The 18,969-nt window shown below is 42.5% G+C and overlaps 1 protein-coding gene across 2 annotated transcripts in view; it reads right to left on the bottom strand.

The window, feature by feature from the left end:
- FAM110B (family with sequence similarity 110 member B) overlaps positions 1 to 18,969 on the bottom strand; it is a 142,450-nt gene that overhangs the window by 104,889 nt on the left and 18,592 nt on the right. The window contains exons 3-4 of one of the 2 annotated variants that reach the window (XM_042972943.1): positions 1,681 to 1,778; positions 1,092 to 1,163 (exon numbers count right to left, since the gene is read on the bottom strand). The gene's annotated coding sequence lies outside the window, so the exon portion shown is untranslated. The remainder of the gene's footprint in view (positions 1 to 1,091; positions 1,164 to 1,680; positions 1,779 to 18,969) is intronic. The other variant, XM_042972942.1, reaches the window with a different exon arrangement.

Below are 18,969 nucleotides of genomic sequence, written 5' to 3'. Positions count from 1 at the left end.
GGTTGGTGCGGCCACAGCCGAACACCCTAATCCACAAGCCAACTCATAAATCTGGCTGGGCCCCCCCCCCCCAAGTTTCCCTGAAGAAACTCACAAGGAGGAAACTGAAATCTGGCCTCATAGCTGGCACATGTGACCCACAGGCCAGGCCTTCTAACTGCCCAGAGCACAAGGCATCCCAGAATAAAGAGCCCTGCACAGATGCCCTATGTCCCTTCAATGGTCACCAACGGCTATGTGCCCAGCCACACTAGGCTCTCAGTTACTGAGCTTAACAAGTCGGGGACCTGCCTCACCAGCTAACAGTGTAGGGAAACCAGCAACTGGGGAAGTGACAGAATAAGGGCTTTTGGCATCATGGCAAATTATTTTTGGATATAGCGGGGAGGGGGTCCCAGGGGGGACTGACTAACTTCACAACTGTCAACCTGAGGACAGACAGAGGCACTGTGAAGAGAGGAGACTCACGTCCCAAGAATCATGCTTGAAAAGGTTTTCAGTTCAGGGAGAAGCTCCCCATTCCCACCGAGCGTCCAAGGCCCAGGTTCCCTTGGGAATACTGCAGTGACTGATGCATTCTTAACACCATGTGGCCTAAGTAATAGCTTGACTACAGTGTACTACAAAACATGAACATGAACCAGGCACGTGGGAGCCCCAGCGGCCACCCCCCCTCTGCCCCCCCCCCCCACAGAAATTGCCCGTTCAACTTGGCAGTTACCAGGAACGCGAAATAAATAAAGGTGAGATATTCCACAGAAAATATGAAACGACTTTTACCCCTGGTATTTTTGCCAACTGGTTCAGGGCACTTATTACTGACTGAATGTCTTTATTAGCCACACGAGTCCATGCGTGGAGAGGAAAGGAATTAACATGTTCGCACCTCAATTTAGGCAGTATTATCGCTAGGGAGTGGCATGAGTGCAGACGTTAACATCCTGTGTTGCAGACCTGTAACATTTCATTTTTGTGCAATCTCTGTATCATGTTAGTGGCTCGGAAAAAGATGCCAAATCTCACACCGAGCGAGAACACTTACAAATGCACCAGTCAGGGGCCAGCACACCACTGCGCCTTTCTTTACTTACCCCGTGAGCGACTGCGATCCTGACAGTCCAAACTGGGGAGTTAAAACAGCCACAGAATTCACGGAACAGCCCCTGCAGGTAAACGCCCAGGCAGCTTCAAAAAGGTCGGGGAGAGCCCATGGGTTTCAGGGACAATGAGGACAGTGACAGCCAGGGGCAGGAGCAGAGACCAGCAGACACGGTGCTCAGGTGGGCAGCAGGTCCCAAGAGGGGCTTTCTGGCAATCCCTCCACTCCCCCAGGGCAAGAAAGACAGGATGGCATGTGCGGGCTCAGGACAGTGAGCTGCACCACGGGACAGACGTCACAAACGTCTGCTGGATGAATGCATGTAAAGAAGGGGGGGGGGCGGGGTGAGAAGGAGGAGGGGGGAAGGAGGAAGAAGGGGAAAGGGAGAAAAGAGACAGGAACAGAGAAAGGAGGGAACAGAAGAGAGGAAGGGAAAGTAAATCAGAATGGAAAGGTGGGGGCGCTGGGGGGGGGCAAGTGGTGGAAGAAAACACCTAAATTCTGCTCAACAAATAAAAGGTTGTATTTACTTTACGATCATCAGGGTTACACATCAATTTAATAAGAAAAGTTTTAATTACCTTTTATTTCCCTTTCAGACCTTAGAGTGTCCTGTTAACGCTCGATTTAAGATGCAGAAAGAACAGGGTAGGCGCTCTGGATGCCCAACTGGGGATTTCTAAAGGAAAAAGACACACAAAAATTATTCTGGAGGATATAAGTGATTAACTTTTCAAGTATCATTAAAAAAAAAAAAAAAAGACCGATTTTCACTGAAGAACAGAGACAGTGTATTTCCTAACATCCCCAGGGAAAATGGAGCCCAAAGCCTCTTTCAAATGCAGTTGCTCTAGCAAATTTCAACCACGGGGGGGGGGGGGGGCTGCGTTTGGGCGTTCATTGGAAAACAAACCCAACAAGGAGCCTGTGTACTGCCATCTGCCGGGAGCCCCCACCCAGGTGGCTTTATGGCACTCCAAACTCAAGGCCCCCACAGGCCTTGTCAGTCCTAGTTCCCAAAACCACGCAGGAAACGAGCGAGCTTCTTCACCAACAACTGTATCACTGGGGAAGGAAACAGCTACGCTGGAGGAACTTGGTTAACGTTTGGAAGGGAATAAGATATTACGAAACGGGCCTTACTGCTCATCCCATTCTCCGAATGCAGTTAAGCATGAGCTCACACACACACATGCCTCGTTGTCCCGGGGCTTCTTTCTCTTGGAGCCAGGACAGACCTCGGAGGCAACGTCGTCCCAAACTGTGAGCGCACAATGTTTCATTTTTAGGAAGGAAACAATTAACATTGACCAGGCATGCGCTCAGGCCCAGAAACAACGTGATTCCGGTTCACAAAGGGGGAAAGAGACGGAGAGTCCAATCCGTATATCTGTCTGACACATAAATGCTCTTATTATACTTGGATATACTTGCATCGATCATGAAAGTGCTTGTTTTCTAAACATCCGGCAACTCAAAAGAAAACACCGCGGTGGGAAATGTAAAGGTCGTCTCCTCTTGAAACCTGTTCTCCTTGTGTATCATCAATCCAAATAACTAGATCTTTGTTTACGTGAAAGTGGGAGCTACGGACAGGGAAGGAAAATGCACTGACCGTAACAAGTTATCTTTTTTATTGAGATCTACTGTATATTTTGCATGGATCTAGGAGGAAGCAATAGTAAAAATTTTAACCACTTCATTAGGGTCAATGCCAACTTTCCCAACCATCATTATCTCCTTTCTGGAGTGATGCGTAATGAACGATAAGCCAGAAGTTTATTAGCAAGGCTGCAGATCCTGACCTAGATTTTGCATAGCTTTAAAAAAAAAAATAGAAAGCAAGCCTGAAAATGTCTATTTAAATAACAACTCAGACTGACACTTCCCACACTCACAGTTAAAACTTTCAAAACAATCTACTTTCCCTGTGCCTGTATCTAACAAGGTTCAACAAGAACCTAAAGTAAAAATTGGTACCAGATCAGAAGAGAAATATGAACTCCAAGTTCTACATTTCTGTTTAATTGTTTACTAACTGCAACTTAAGACTTTATTTGGTGGTGCCTGGGTGGCTCAGTCGGTTGAGCGTCCGACTACAGCTCAGGTCATGATCTCACGGTCCTTGAGCGTCTGACTTCAGCTCAGGTCACGATCTCGCGGTCTGTGAGTTCGGGCCCCGCGTCGGGCTCTGGGCTGACAGCTCGGAGCCTGGAGCCTGCTTCGGATTCTGTGTTTCCCTCTCTCTATCTCTACCCCTCTCCCACTCACACTCTGTCTCTGTCTCTCAAAAATGAATAAATGTTTAAAAAATTTAAAAAAAAAAGACTTTATTTGCCTGCTGAAGTATATGATTCCAGAATTCAAATGAATAAAATCATACACCTTTGACAAAGCATTAGGGAAATTTTTATTAAATTGGGCCCAGAGGTATTTGGGATTGATGGTGACTCATAATAACAAAGTAAAAAGTTTTACATTTTACTATTTTTCAACTACAATTTTTTTGTTTTGCCCTAAATCATATCACAAATTCCTTTTCACCTTTATCATTACTTTTGCTTTCTCTTTCTCACACTTTTGAAGAGAGAAAACAACAAAGAGGTCAACCTGACTCTAATGATTGAGAGATGTCAAAAGTCACACCTCGGATCGGGATGGAGAATAACACCGTAAATGAATTTCAGGATTGGATTTGTCTTCAAAGTTGCCATGTGACATCGAAATCATCCTCATAAAAAATAATTCATAGCATGTATTTTAAAGCTAAGACCATTGTATGGTCATCTGCTCGAATCCACTCATTTCACATCCGAGGAAATGAAAGCCCAGAGTGGTCAAGTGACCTCTCCAAAGTCACACAGCTCACCTGGTCCTATATCTCAGATTTCATAGGTGCCAATCCAGTGCTCTATTAGATCCTCACTGATCTTTAATTCCTATAAATAAATTCTTCAGAGCTCACATTTTCATCTATTTTCTACACACCTATGACTCTACACAGCATGAACACCACTTGACACGTCAACTTAACTTTACATTAATATGAAATGCTACTCAAAATGATCAAAAACATACTCTGCCCTTTGCTCCACTGATAAAGCTAGATTAAGCCACAAATGCCCAGGAGAAGTCCCAAATAAAATTTGGGATACTCTTAGGTTTGCTAACCTAGATACGTCTACTCTAAAAATAGAATTTCCCCCTCTTATTCACAGTCAAATCATAATCATAGCTTTGCTACAACACATTTTCAAGAAGATTTTATAGAGAGCTAGCAAGCAAAATGTAGGTATTCTACAGTAAAAGCTTATATAAGCAGTTTTTAAAGTAAGAGTTAAGATAATTTACTTTTAGATCCATCAGTTCAGACAGAACTCTTATTCTCCAAAACTCTGGAATCACTCAAGAGCACTTAATTTACCTAGACCAGCAACTTATTACCATCAGCAGTCATTTGTCGCCTCCTCAGTTATTTACTCTGCGCCGAGTGCCAGGTACAAGGGAACCAAAAAGCATGAGAGGCTGTCCTTGCCTACTGTTGGCTGATGAGGGGAATAATTAAGCGGGCTTTCATAGAGGCGTCTAGGCGAGGCAAGCTTTGCACACGATCAGTGTATACGTATGTATGTGTGTTTAGGGGGGCAGCTAATAAAACCACGTGGGTTTTCTCAGAGAACGAGTTGACAGGTTTAGTAAGCAGGACAGCTCACCCTTGACCAACATGGGTTTGAACGGTGAGGGTCCACTTATACGCAAGCTTTTCCCGATAAATGGGGTACAGTACTGTAAATGCATTTTCTCTTCCTTAGGATCTTAATAACATTCTGTTTTCTCTATAAAGCATATGACCTCGAAAATACGTGCCCATTTTTGTGTTACCAGTCAGGCTTCTGGTCCATAGGAGGCTGTTAGCAGTTAAGGGGGGGTTCAGTCGGTTAAGCGCCTGACTCTCGATGGCAGCTCAGGTCGCGATCTTGTGGTTGATGAGATCGGGCCCACGCACTACTTGGCTTCTGTGCTGACAGAGCAGAGCGTGCTTGGGATTCTCTCGCTCCCTCTCTCTACCCCTCCCCTGCTGCCTCTCTGTGTCTCTCTCTCCCAAAATAAAGAAATAAACTTAAAGAAAATAAAAATAAATACTAGGCTGTTAGCAGTTAAGTTTTGGAGGGAGTTAAAAACTGGATGTGGATTTTTGACTGCATGGTGGGGGTTCAGCACCCTAATAACCCCTGCATTGTTCAAGGGTCAACTACGGATGTCAGGAAGCAGGGTGAGATACAGGAAAAGAAACCAACAGATAACAGATGAATCCCTCTGGTCATGCCCACAACAGCAGCAAAAAATAAATAAATAAATAAATAAATAAATAAATAAATAAATAAATAAATAAAATAAAAATAAAAATAAAAATAAAAATAAAAATAAAAATAAAAATAAAAATAAAAAATAAAAAAAATAATTTAAAAAATGGTGCAGGAAACAAAATACCCACTGAAAGGAATTCCCTTCTTGAAAATAAGTCAGCAACAAAATACCTTCCTTGTGTCTCTTCAGAATAACTCGTTAATGGTATTAAAACCCAATGCCAGACAAAAGACCCCACTGGGCGGGGGGGCGGGGGGGAGAAGACAAGATTTAAACACCTTCAACGAAGAAAATAAACAAATGCCAAGTGAGCACAAGAAGAAAGCTTCAATATAGTCAGCAGGAAAATGCAAAGCAAAACCTTAATGAGATACCACCAGAAACTCACAAGAATGACCAACTTTTAAAACGGCAGAAATACCAAGTGTTTGCAAGGAAACGGAGCAACTGGGATCCTTATACACCTGCTGGCAGAAAATTCAACATGTTACAGGCACTTTGAAAAATAATCGGGCAGTTTCCTATAAAGTGAAACACACACCAGACGACCCAGCAATTCCACTCTGAGGCATCTGCCCAAGAGAAATTTAAAGACCCAAATGCTGAAGACTTACACAAGAATGCGGAGAGCAGCCTTATTCATAACAGCCTCAAACTTGAAAGAATGCAAATGTCCACCGACTGATAAAGAAGGAAACAAATTATGGTGTAGTACACAAAGGAACACAACTCGGTCATAAAAAGAAAAGAATTACTGATGCATACGATAACGTAAGTCAGTCTCAAAAACGTTATACTAAGAAGCCAAACACAAGAGACTATATGCGTAAATCCATTTACATAGACTTTTTTGGAAGGCAAAACTCTAGCCAGGAAAGCAGATCAATTATTGCCAGGGGCCAGGGTGCAGGGAGAAGGGGTGAATGCAGAGAGGGATGATAGAACATGCTGGGGGCGGGCGGAAGGAAATGATCTATGTCATGGTAAGAGTACTGCTACATGATCGTGCACACTTGCTGTTGTTTTTTTTTAATTTTTTAATGTTTTATTTATTTTTGAGCAAGTGCAAAAGAGAGAGAGGAAAGAGAGAGGGACAGAGGATCTGAAGCGGGCTCTGCGCAGAGAACAGTGAACCCAATGTGGGGCTTGAACTCATGAACCAAGAGATCATGACCTGAGCTGGACGCTCAGCCAAGTGAGCCACCTACCCAGGTGCCTCGGTTGGGCATATTTGTGAAAATTCACTGAATTATACCCTTAAAATCAGTGAACTTAATTGCATACACAGTATAACTAAACAAACCTGATTAAGAACAAACAAAACTCAGTGCCACCATCATTTAACTTGAAAATCAGCAATCTCATTAATAAAACCTAAAAATGTACTCAACATTTTCCAATACTTTATTTTTTTAAGTTTATTTATTTATTTTGAGAGAGAGAGAGAGAGAGAGAGGAAAACAGAGAGAATCCCAAGCAGGCTCTGCACTGTCAGCGTGAGCCTGATGTGGGGCTCGAACTCACAAAGCGAGAGATCATGACCTGAGGCTTTCGAAATCAAGAGCCAGACACTCAACTGACTGAGCCACCCAGGCACCCCAACATCTTCCAATAAAGATTATAGCAATCAATAATGGGTAAGTACCTAGAGACCACCAAAAAAGAAAAAGGAAAAAAAACCAATAGTCAAATTGCTGATAGGGAAACTAAATTCTTCCATTTTCCTACAACTTCCGATAGGTTGTAGCCTTATAACAGATTTCCAAAAAATGGGCTAATAATATTTAGTCTAAAATAAACTCCCCCTCATTGTAAGCAGATAATCTTCCTAAAACTACTGATGATCCATGTGGGGTAATATATAGGAGACTGAAGAATTATCAATAAATGCAGAGACAAAAAAAAAACCAACAAGTATGGAAATGTGAAGAAATATGGGTCAGATTGTAAATCAACTCCAAAATTATTATTTAAAACTCTCTGATAGGTTAATTGGGAAACATTTTTTAAGCATCCACAAGGCTCTGAGCTCGTCTACTGGACAAGCTTACCTATGATGTAAATAAGGATGTAAGGTAGGCTTATCAAAATTATAGCTGATTCAGAGGTTAAAAATGGCTACAATATTACATAACAGTGATTCTACATGTATAAAGATGGGATAATTTTATAGTGTTAGTGTCAGATATAAGGGAAAATTGCATTCATTTAGCAAATATTCCCCGAGGGGCTGCCATGTGTTGGTAACTAGATGGAAAACGACACCAAGATTAAGTAAGAAAGAGCCCTTGCCCCTCCTAAGTTCATCAACGAAAAAATATAAGTAACACACTCTGCAGTTAGGAGTGATAAAGTAATTAATCTGAAAAAGACCTATGAGCTTGAGTTTATCACTCAAGTGTTACATATACATAAAATACTGGTAAAATTACAGGCTGAACTAACAAAAGTATCACATTGAAAACAAATACACACAAGTAGGGGCGCCTGGGTGGCTCAGTCGGTTGAGCGTCCGGCTTCCGCTCAGGTCATGATGTCACGGTTCGTGGGTTCAAGCCCCGCGCCGGGCTCTGGGCTGACGGCTTGGAGCCTGGAGCCCGTTTCGGATTCTGTGTCTCCCTCTCTCTCTCTGCCCCTCCCCTGCTGTGCTGTGTGCGTCTCTCTCTCAGAAACAAATAAATAAATGTTAAAAAATTTTTTTTAAAAGAAAAACAAATACACAGAAGTACTACTCTGCTCTAACTGCATCAACCATACAGGTGGAAGGGTAATGCTCTATTACGCTCTGGACGTACGCATTACAAGTCTCATTCTGAAGTCCAGCTTAGGTGCCCGAACCTTCTGCACGTTGCCATCCACCCACCGCTAAGTCCCCAAGATGATGTATGAGCCTGGAATTACCCCGTACCTCCTATACAACCCAGGCTGATCGGGGTGTTGGATACTGTCGGACCTTGACACACTGAAACATGGGCAGATAGGAAAAGGCCCAAGAAATACATTTCAATCAACTAGGGGAGTGGGGGGTGGAAGGTGGATTATCGTAGGAAGGAGGAGACACTATTCTGAATGGCAGGAGTTAGAGGAGCAAAGGTAGCTCGTGATATCCACATAGCATCACTGAGCAATCGCAACGTCGTTTGTTTCTTTGTTTTTTTTTTTTAATGTATTTATTTAAATTCAAGTCAGTTAACATACCGCGTGGCCCTGGCTTCAGGAGCGGAACCCAGTGATTCATCCCTTACATCCAACACCCAGCGCGCATCCCGACAAGTGCCTCCGTGCCCATCACCCATTTTCCCCACCCCGCCCCCGCCCACGCCTGAACAATGTCAAATTTGAAGACGCTGCCTCGTGAGGTAGGGAGACTTGGCAGCACAAGTTTACTGAGCCGAGAATTCAGCCACGTTCTCTTTCTAAGACTTCATGGTAACATGCTACCTGTCATCCCACAGCCTGTCTCTCAACGCCCAGATTGTCAAGCTTCCGTGCGGCAGCAAAATCAATCTTTCTCGTATCCTTTTAGGACCGTGTGCCCCACCCACCCCCGTGCCCACAGTGCTTGCGCTCTTTCAGGGGCTCTCGGTCACTGATCACTCCAGGATCCGGGCCCAACACCCCGCAGGCTGGCAGAGAGGGCCCCCTATCAATTTCGCCTCTCTGTCACTCTCCCTCATACGCTGTGCCCAGCGGTTCTGAATCACTGCGGAACATGATCACAGGGCCACACTTTTTCTTGCCTTCACTGTGTACGTGCCACTCGCGGTCTGAAATACCCCACACCTCCTGACGTGTGTCTGGAGCCTTCGGCCCACACGGCCTTCACACAGTCCGTCCCAGCCCTCTTGCGAGAAGAATTCCATGCTTTACCACGTCCCCCCGCTCCATGCCCACGGCGGCTTACTGGTCTCCAGGAAAACGCTCACCCCGTATACAAAGATTAGTTATGGCTGCATCTCCCTGCTAAACCTTAAACCCTCTGCCTGGTTATCCTAATCCCTAGGATTTCGCCCAGGTTGTGACACTTTATAGGTATTTTCGACGAGTCGGGGATTCCAAGGTAGCCGAGTTCTGTATGTCCTGTCTGCCTCTATATCAATCAGCAGTGTATCAACTTGGGTTATGCAGGAGACACAGAGGAAACCCAGACAAATGCTATCATCCTAGGGCTACAGAAGACACGTGGGCATCTTTCTAAAGAATCCAAGCAGCCCTAGTTGGGACAGAATATTAGAACCAAAATGATTATCCAGTGGACGTGCTTGGCTGTTGCAAAGTCAGCTGGGCTCAAATCTTGCTTCCACGCCTTCACCAACTAAGTGACTTTGAGTAACTAACTTGACCTCTTACAGCCCAGGTTTCGTAGTCTATAAAATGAAGATAATTATAGCCCTTACCTCGAAGGGCCATTGTGAGGACGATGTGCCAGTGTATTATAAAGGAGGTAATGAAGGAACCAGTACACGGCAAACACTCACTAAATGCCGATGTCTCAGCCGCCTCGTCCTGCCTGCTTTTCCCTTAACGAATGGAAATACTGCCTACTTCGTGATAAGATGTCTCAACAAAATGTGTAAAAATGCCAGGCACACAGGAGTCACTGGATTATGAATCACTGATTTCTAAGCCTAGAAAATTACCTTTTCTTTCCAAAAAGACAGGATTATACCACTAAAGAATCTTCTGGAGGTTCAAACCAACAAGACCATAATCACCTGACATAATACTCCTCACATGCTGTGAAGACAGTTTAAAAAGAGGCTTTTAAAAAATGTTTATTTATTTTTGAAGGGGGAAAGAGGCAGAGAGAGAGGGGAACAGAGGATCTGAAGCAGGCTCTGGGAAGACAGCAGAGAGCCCAATGTGGGTCTTGAACTCACGAACCGTGAGATCATGACCTGAGGTGAAGTCAGATGCTCAACCGACTGAGCCACCTAAGTACCTGAAAAAGAGGCTTTTTATGTATTCCAATAATTAATTTAACTGCACTAAGTTTAAACAGATACCTATATTTCTCTAGGCTTGACAAAAAAAGAAAAAGCACACTTAAAAGTTTCATGAAATTCACTCAAATGTATCCCATCACTTTTGCTCACTGATTCTCTATAAACAGTAACACTTACTAGCAAAACACATTTGGGAAAAGAAAGGTTAGAGTCGAGACAGAAATTTCTGAAAAATGTCATCATGGACAACCCCTCAAGTGCTTACTACAATATCCGTGTCACAAATGTATCCTAAGGATAAATGCACCTGGTTCCAAACAACACATTTTTTTAGAAAGAACGCTGCACATTTCCAAAGTTCATTTTGTAACACCCGACACAGAGCTTATTATACAAATCCATGTTTAAAAAATCGAGGACGTAACTGATTGGCTATGATCCAATTACTAATATTGCCATTTTCCAGGGTTTTAGTGATTGTCAGTACCTGAAAGATCTCATTTAGAAAAGATTAACAAAATCACAAAACCGACAGTGTATGTAAGTAGCTGTGTGTGCCAGCAGGTGTGGGTGGGACAAGTTATTTACAGGCATGGACGTGAATATAAACAAGGGTAGTTTTGATACGTTCTGTAGGACTAACATGCTACTTTGGGAAGAAAGAATACAGGAGCCTCCTTCCTTGAAATTTTTCAAACTTGTACACCACCAGAGATTTCCTAAATCCAAAATACACGAAGAGATTCTTTTTTTGTCAGATTCATCCTTCCAAAGTCACTGTACCTCTTTGTCCAGCAGAAACCATTGTAGAAAACGTACATTTTGTAAGTTACTCAAAATTTTCCGTGCAAAACCCCTTATTAACCTACCTTATGGAAAAGACTTCTTTCAAGAAGACACATGGGAATGAAGAACTTACTATATAACCTACGCCAAAAAGCATCGATCGTCTCTGGAGACCGATCTTTAAATTGTTATTTTTTAATTTTCTGTGGCGGTAAAATACCCAACACAAAATGTACCATCTTACACGGTTTTTACGTGTACAGTTCAGTGCTCTTAAACACATTCCTAACGTTGTGCAATCATCACTGCCATCCATCCACAGGACTCTTTTTATCTTGTAGAACGGAAACTCTGGACCCATCAAACAACAAGTCCCACCCCCATCCCGCCCGCCCCGTCCCTGGCAACTGTTTTCTGTCTCTATGATCTCGACCGCTCTGAGTATTTTACATAAGTGGAATCAGGCAGTATCTGTCCTTTTGCGATTGGCCTACTTCACTTAATGTGACGTCTTCAAGGGTCACCCCTATTGTAGCCCGTGTCAGAATGTCTTTCCTTTTCAAGGCTGAATAGTATCGCTTTCTAGGGATATACCAGAGGTTGCTTATTCATTCATCCACTGACAGATACTTGAGTTGCTTGTACATTATAGTTACCGTAAATGATACCGCTGTGAACCTGGGTGTACAAATATCTCTGAGACCCTGCTTTCCATTCTTTTGGGTGTATACCCAGAAGCAGAATATCTGGGGCATACGATAATTCTACTTTTACAAGCTACACTTTTTGACCCAGTATCTACTAAATTAATCACTACCTTCCTCAAAATAATAAAAATTATGTAATAGTACTTAAAAAACCTCACCAGGCCACAGCATTATGTCAACAAAATTCTGTTCTCTTCTATGATTATAAACTGGCGATTTCCCATCCTACAAGGCATCTCCCAATCCCAAAAAAGGTGTTGATCAGATTCGAGTCTCCCCTCACCTTTTTTTTCCTTAAAGGAAGGGGTGCCCTGGGGTGCCTGGGTGGCTCAGTCCGGTAAGCATCTGACTCTTGATTTCAGCACAGGTCATGATCTCAGGGTTCGTGGGCTCGAGACCCCCTTTGGGCTCTGCACTGACGGCATGGGGCCTGCTTGGGATTCTTTCTCTCCCTGTCTCTCTGCCCCTCCCTGGCTCGCACGCTCTCTCTCTCTCTCTCTCTCTCTCTCTCTCTCTCTCAAAATAAATAATAAATTGAAAACAATTAGTCTCCATAATATATTCAATGTGGACTGCAGGGACTCTAAGTATCAATTAAACTGTTTGTAAGACACACACACACACACACACACACACACACACACACACGTTACGCTCATCAAACATGCAGGCACAGCGGCTTTCCCACACTGTTGTTTTTTATTTGGTCCTCAAGAGACAAATCTCTGTTTAACAATGCCAAGGTCTGGGGCCCTTTGTGTAGGTGAGAAGTATCACCAGAGTCCCTTTCAAGTACTTTGCAGAGTGGGTGGCAATGATTTCAGCCCAAAGAATCTCTACTTTTAGCTTTCTCTAAAAAAGCTAATTGTCTCATTAATAAGCAAGTATAGAACAATGCCAACATCAACACTGGCATTTTCTGCTATCTTATAAAAATTAGGCATAATGTCAATACAACGTAACACAATCTACTGGGCACTTCTTTTTCTTCTCAGCATCGAAATGCATACTTTCCATCATGTTTTGTATCATTACATTTCTTAAATAGTGGTATAATACACATAACATAAAACTTACCATCTTAACAATTTTTTAAAACGTTTAGTTATTTTGAGAGAGTGAGTGTGAGTGGGGGAGGCGCAGAGACAGGGAGAGAGGGAGAATCCCAAGCAGGCTGCAGGCTGTCAGCGCAAAGCCCAACGTGGGGCTTGAACCCATGAACCGTGAGATCATGACCTGAGCCGAACCAAGAGTCGGACGCTTACCCGACTGAGCCACCCAGGTGCCCCCCCCCCATCTTAACCATTTTTAAACATACAGTTCAGTGTCGTTAAGTACACATTCCTATTCTTGTCCAAGCATCATCACCACCCATCTTCAGAACTCTTTTCACTTTGAAAAACTGGCATTCTGTACCCATTAAATACAAATTAATGAATGAGTGAGTGAATTCTGTGTTCTGTTCCCTCATCCAATACTTAGCATCCACCATTCTTTCTGTCTCCACAAATTCTCTAGGGACCTCATGTAAGTGGGATTCATTGGCATTTGTCCTTTTGTGACTGGCTCATTTTACGTAGCCTAAGTCTTCCAGGTTCATCCATGTCTTAGCCTGCGTCTACGCGTATCCCAGGAAAGTCTTTGCCCTTAAGATGTAAGTGCAGAGCCAGACGAGTCTCTCCAGTGAGGCCCTTGCGGATGGACGGTCCCAATATAAGTCCCTGTGTTTACTACAGCAAGAGTCTGACTGCACTAGTGGGATCCAGGAAGACCAGCATTCAGTGCTACTCATGGCTCCCTTCTCAAGGCTGCTTCCGGCAATCGAGAGGGTGGGGAGTGTGAGCCAGGCCACCTGGCGTGTCTGTAAAATAAGTCAGGGTACAGTTACACCCAGGACTGAACGTTTCATTTTTGATGTCTGCTGTGCCCTAGCTTTAGGGCTTTGGGAAAATTCGTGTCAAAATAAATGGCCAGGAAAGAGCGACACCACTGGTAAACATCAGATTAATGGCTCCATCACATTTAAGGCAATTTTGCGATCTTAACGGTAATACTAAATTGCACGATAAAAAATACAGCTTGCTCCATCAAATATAGCAGTTATTATATGATCTTTTGTAGTAGTTTCTGGCTATGTGGCTATTTTATGTAAGCCTTCCCCAAACGAATTATATGTTTCAAAACATAGTCTTTGAATTCTTTTATATCCATCTCAAATCAATGTTCGCAAAAAAAAAACTAGGTATTGGATAAAAATACTACCGACTGATCAAAAAGTAACGGATAAGACAAATATAACACCCCCCCAAAATGAGGGGGTATATTATGTGGTATAATACACCACATAAGTTAAACAAGGGTTAAAAAGTGGTTAAACAAGGGAGTATTTATAGCTTAGTGGTTAAAGGTGTATGTTCTGTAGTCACACAATTCCCAACTTAAATCTCCGTTCTACTCAGAGCTGTCCCGAGTTCAAGGATAATACATTTACGACCACCGGCTTGAAACCCGAAATAGAGTAAATAATCCTTTATGGTTGGATCCTCAGTGGTAGTAATGTTATTGCAATGAACCCACTGCGATAGTATTAGGAAGCAGTACCACTGGGGGGTCGTTAGGTCATGAGGGTGGAACCCTCCTGAATGGGATTAGTGCCCTTCCAAAAGAGACACAAGAGACCCCTTCTGCCCTGTGAGGACACAAGACAAGACAGTTGTCTACGGGCCAAGAAACGGGCCTTCCTGACGCACGGAATCTGCCCACACTTTGATCTTGGACTTCCCTGCCTCCAGAGCTGTTAGAAACAAATGATTATTATTTAAGCTACGCAGTCTCTGGTAGATCGTTACAGCAGCCCAAACAGACTAAGACAGCTCTGGGTTCACTTTATGTATGCATCTTTAAACTTTTCCTGCTTCCCGACTTGCATTTGATCGGGCAGTTTCATGACTGAAAAGAAGTCTGTCTCACAGCAAGTGCCAGGGAACAACGTTTGATTTTATTTTTTATTCTCTTGCGGACTATCGTGTTTTATTGTCGGCTATCGGTAACTAGGGTTGGCTCATTAGAATTGCGTAGGTCCCAGATTTTCGTCTTGGGAGAAAGGAAAAAGTGGAAGAATGTCACTCAGCACTTTCACTGTGGTAGGGTCCCCTCCCTAAGGAGGGAGAAAAAAGGGAGAGAAAACTTCCAAGGTAACCTGGCTACGCGCCTACGTGACAACATCCCTCATGACCTTGTAAACTGAGCCTGCTTAATCAGACTGCATGTTTACGTGTGTTACCATATACGGGAGACAAAGAAATAGAAAATGTATAAAAAAAAAAAACTACGCCATGTGATGTGCGGCGCCCAGATCTTGGGGCACAAACCCAACTGAGCGGTGCCGGCATGAATAAAAGCTGCCTCCTGGATAAAAAGCCTCAGCGTCACGACTCTCTCTGTGTGAGAATCCCGCCACATCACCTTACACCAATCATCTGCCAGTGTTTTCCACAGGTTGAACCCCACCGGAACCCAGGGAGCTCACTGTTGGAGTTCAAAGTTTTGGGTATTTGCTTTAAAATAAATGTACAATGAGACTTCCATTTCCAATTACGACACAGAGCACGTAGAAAGGCCTTTGCTCTCATGGTAACGAGAAATTTCACCCGGACCAAATAAAAATATACTTTTCTGGGCGTCCAGCAAAGGGTAATAAATGCACAGAAGCCTCGATGACCCACATTCAATAAGAAACAAGCCCGTCACAGGCAAGCTGAAAGCCAGCCTAGGGTGCATGTCTGCATAGGCTGAGCCTGGCTAGTCTGAAGAGGGGGGAGGAAGTAGTCCACGGACAGACCTGACCTGGCAGGAACACGGACAGAGACCAGTGTTACAGGACAGTGTGAACCGGTAGGACAGACAGACTGGAATCTGGAAGAACCAAAAATGCAGCAGCAAATCACCTTTCCTAGTAAGTCTTCCAATCTACCCCCCATACCCTCCTGTGCAAAAGCAGACAAGAGAGCAACAGTGAAGACGCTAGAAAGCCAAGGGAAATCACAGAGCCCATGCATTCTCATGGTATTTCAATCTCTGAGGACAAAGGGGAATCAAAGCATCTAAAATGGTAGTCCAAGCCTCTCCCAGATGAAATGCTGAGATCATAAAAAAAAGGAGTATCAGGTGAACTCATTTTAATTAAAAGTATAACCCATAGTTTAGTTAAATTCTGAGGGATCTGAATATTCAGTTCCTCACCCTAATCTCCATTATGAAGAAAGAGCAGGCAGGCTCTGAGATCGGAACCAAACAAAATATTATACTTCAGTCTTTCCTGTTTTATTTACACCACCTAGGGTACAACTTTTAAAATTATGAAATATACAAAGAAACAGGAAAATGTGATCCATAATTAAGAATTAACACATGTCAATAAGAAAAGAAACACAGACGACTCTATTAATGAAATAAGTAGTTAAGAACTTTAAAGTAATTACAAAAAAATATATTGAAGAATATATAGAAAAATAGGGGTGCTTGGGTGGCTCAGTCGGCTAAGCATCCAACACCTGATTTCGGCTCAGGTCATGATCTCATGTTCCTGAGATCGAGCCCCACATCAGGCTCTGTGCTGACAGCATGGAGCCTGCTTGGAATTCTCTCTCCCTCTCTGTCTGCCCTCCCCCCACCCACAGCACACACACTCTGGCTCTCTCAAAAGTAAATAAATGTTTAAAAAAAAGAAAATACGGAAAAATAAGTGTACAATGGGAGAATATCTGAGATACATTAGTACAGAACAGAAATTCTAAAACAGAACTAAATAAAAATCTAAAAATACAGCATTTGAATAAAAAGTTTCTTGGATGGGATATCTCCCGAGGCAAAGGAAATAAACGCAAAGGTGGGCTTTCGGGACTACATCAAAATAAAAAGTTTCTCCACAGTGAAGGAAACAATCAACAAAACTAAAAGGCAACCGACGGAATGGGAGAAGATATTTGCAAATGACATACAGGATAAAGTGTTAGTATCCAAAATCTAATGAAGAACTTACAAACTCAACACCCAAAAAACAAATAATCCAGTGAAGAAATGGGCAGAAGACATGAATAGACACTTTTCCAAAGAAGACATCCAGATGGCCAACAGACCCATGGAAAGATGCTCAACATCACTCAGGGTCAGAAAAACACAAATCGCAACTATAATGAGATATCGCCTCACACCTGTCAGAATGACTAAAATCAACAACACAAGGAACAACGCATGTTGTCAAGGATATGGGGAAAAAAAAGGAACCTCCTGCACTGCCAGGGGGGACGCAAACTGGTGCAGCTACTCTGGAAAACGATATGGAGTTTCCTCAAAAATTGCAAACGGAACTACTCTACCACCCGGTCACGGCACTACTGGGTATTTACCCAAAAAGTACAAAAAAAATTTTTAATTCAAAGTGATACGCGCACCCTGTGCTTACAGCAGCATTATTTATAACAGCCAAACTATGAAAACAGCCCAAGTGTCCGTCAATAGACGAATGGATAAAGAAGATGTGTTTTACACACACACACACACACACACACACACACACACACACAGGAATATTATTCAGCCATAAAAAAGAGTGCAATCTTGCCATCTGCAACAACATGGATGAATCTAGAGGGTACTGCGCTAATTGAAATAACTCAGAGAAAGACAAATACCATACGACTTCATTTGTATGTGGGCTTTCACAAACAAAACAAATGAGCAAAGAAAAAAAGTGAGAAACACACCAAGAAACAGACTTTTAAATACAGAAAACAAACTGATGGTGATCAGAGGGGAAGAGGGAGGAGGGATGGGTAAAAATAGGTGATGGGGATTAAATGGTACACTTATGATGAGCACTGAGTAATGTATAGAATTGTGAATCACTATATTCTACACCTGAAATTAATAGAACATGGTATATTAATAATACTGAGATTAAAAAGAAAAAATTAACAAAGTGAAAATCTGGAAAAGAAGACGTTTATTGGATGGGTCTGCTAATTGGACATTTCAAAAGAAGTCAGTAATCTTACATTTTCCAAATTCAACAGAGAAAAAGAGAAGGAAAAAAAATGAACTAAGTAGCAACGACTTGAGAAATAATATCAAACAATCCAAAATATGAGTAATTAGAGGAGAGAGAATGATGGTATTTAAAATATTTTAAGGAATGTGAATGAAATGTACCAAATTTGAAAAACATCAAACCGCTAACTCAAGATGCTCATTGAATCCAAAGCAGAAAAATACAAAGAAAACCATACCGAGAAATATCACGGTCTAATTTCTGAAAGCTAAACATAAAAACCAAAGGTATAATAAACAAACAAACAAACAAATAAATCAATAGCAAGAGGGAACAAACACATTACATACAAAGATATTAATGACGGCCGGTTTCTCATTAGGAGAAATAGAAGCCAGAATCTGTCACGAGCAGATCCACATTACAGGAAATGATGCAGGAAGTTCTTCGGGTTGAAGGCAAATGACACCAAACAGAAGAACTCTGATCTACAAGAAGGAGTAAAGAGTGTAGGCCTGGTAAAAGTGTGTATAAATATTTTAATTTTTTTTTTTTAACATTTATTTATTTTTGAGACAGAGAGAGACAGAGCATGAAGGGGGGAGGGGCAGAGAGAGAGGGAGACACACAGAATCGGAAGCAGGCTCCAGGCTCTGAGCTGTCAGCCCAGAGCCTGACGCGGGGCTCGAACTCACAGACCGCGAGATCATGACCTGAGCCGAAGTCGGACGCTCAACCGACTGAGCCACCCAGGCGCCCCAAAGGTTTTTCTTTTTTCTTTTTTTTTACCTTTTTTAAAAACGATAATTGGCTACAAAGCAAAACATACTATTGTCTTGTGAGGTTGATAACTTAGGTAGAAGCAAAATATATAACAACAGATCAGCAGAGGGTAAATGGAAATGTATTGTTGTAAGGTTTTCAGATTAAACTGAAAGTTGTAATACGAATTCAGTATTAAATAGATGGATCCTTAGAACAACCAGTAAAAAATAAAAACAAACCTTGGCTAAA

The sequence above is a fragment of the Panthera tigris genome, chromosome F2 (assembly GCF_018350195.1).
Source record: "Panthera tigris isolate Pti1 chromosome F2, P.tigris_Pti1_mat1.1, whole genome shotgun sequence".
Classification (NCBI taxonomy): Eukaryota; Metazoa; Chordata; class Mammalia; order Carnivora; family Felidae; genus Panthera; species Panthera tigris.
The sequence above is the reverse complement of the archived record's forward strand: the minus strand, read 5'-3'. Positions and strand labels throughout refer to the sequence as shown.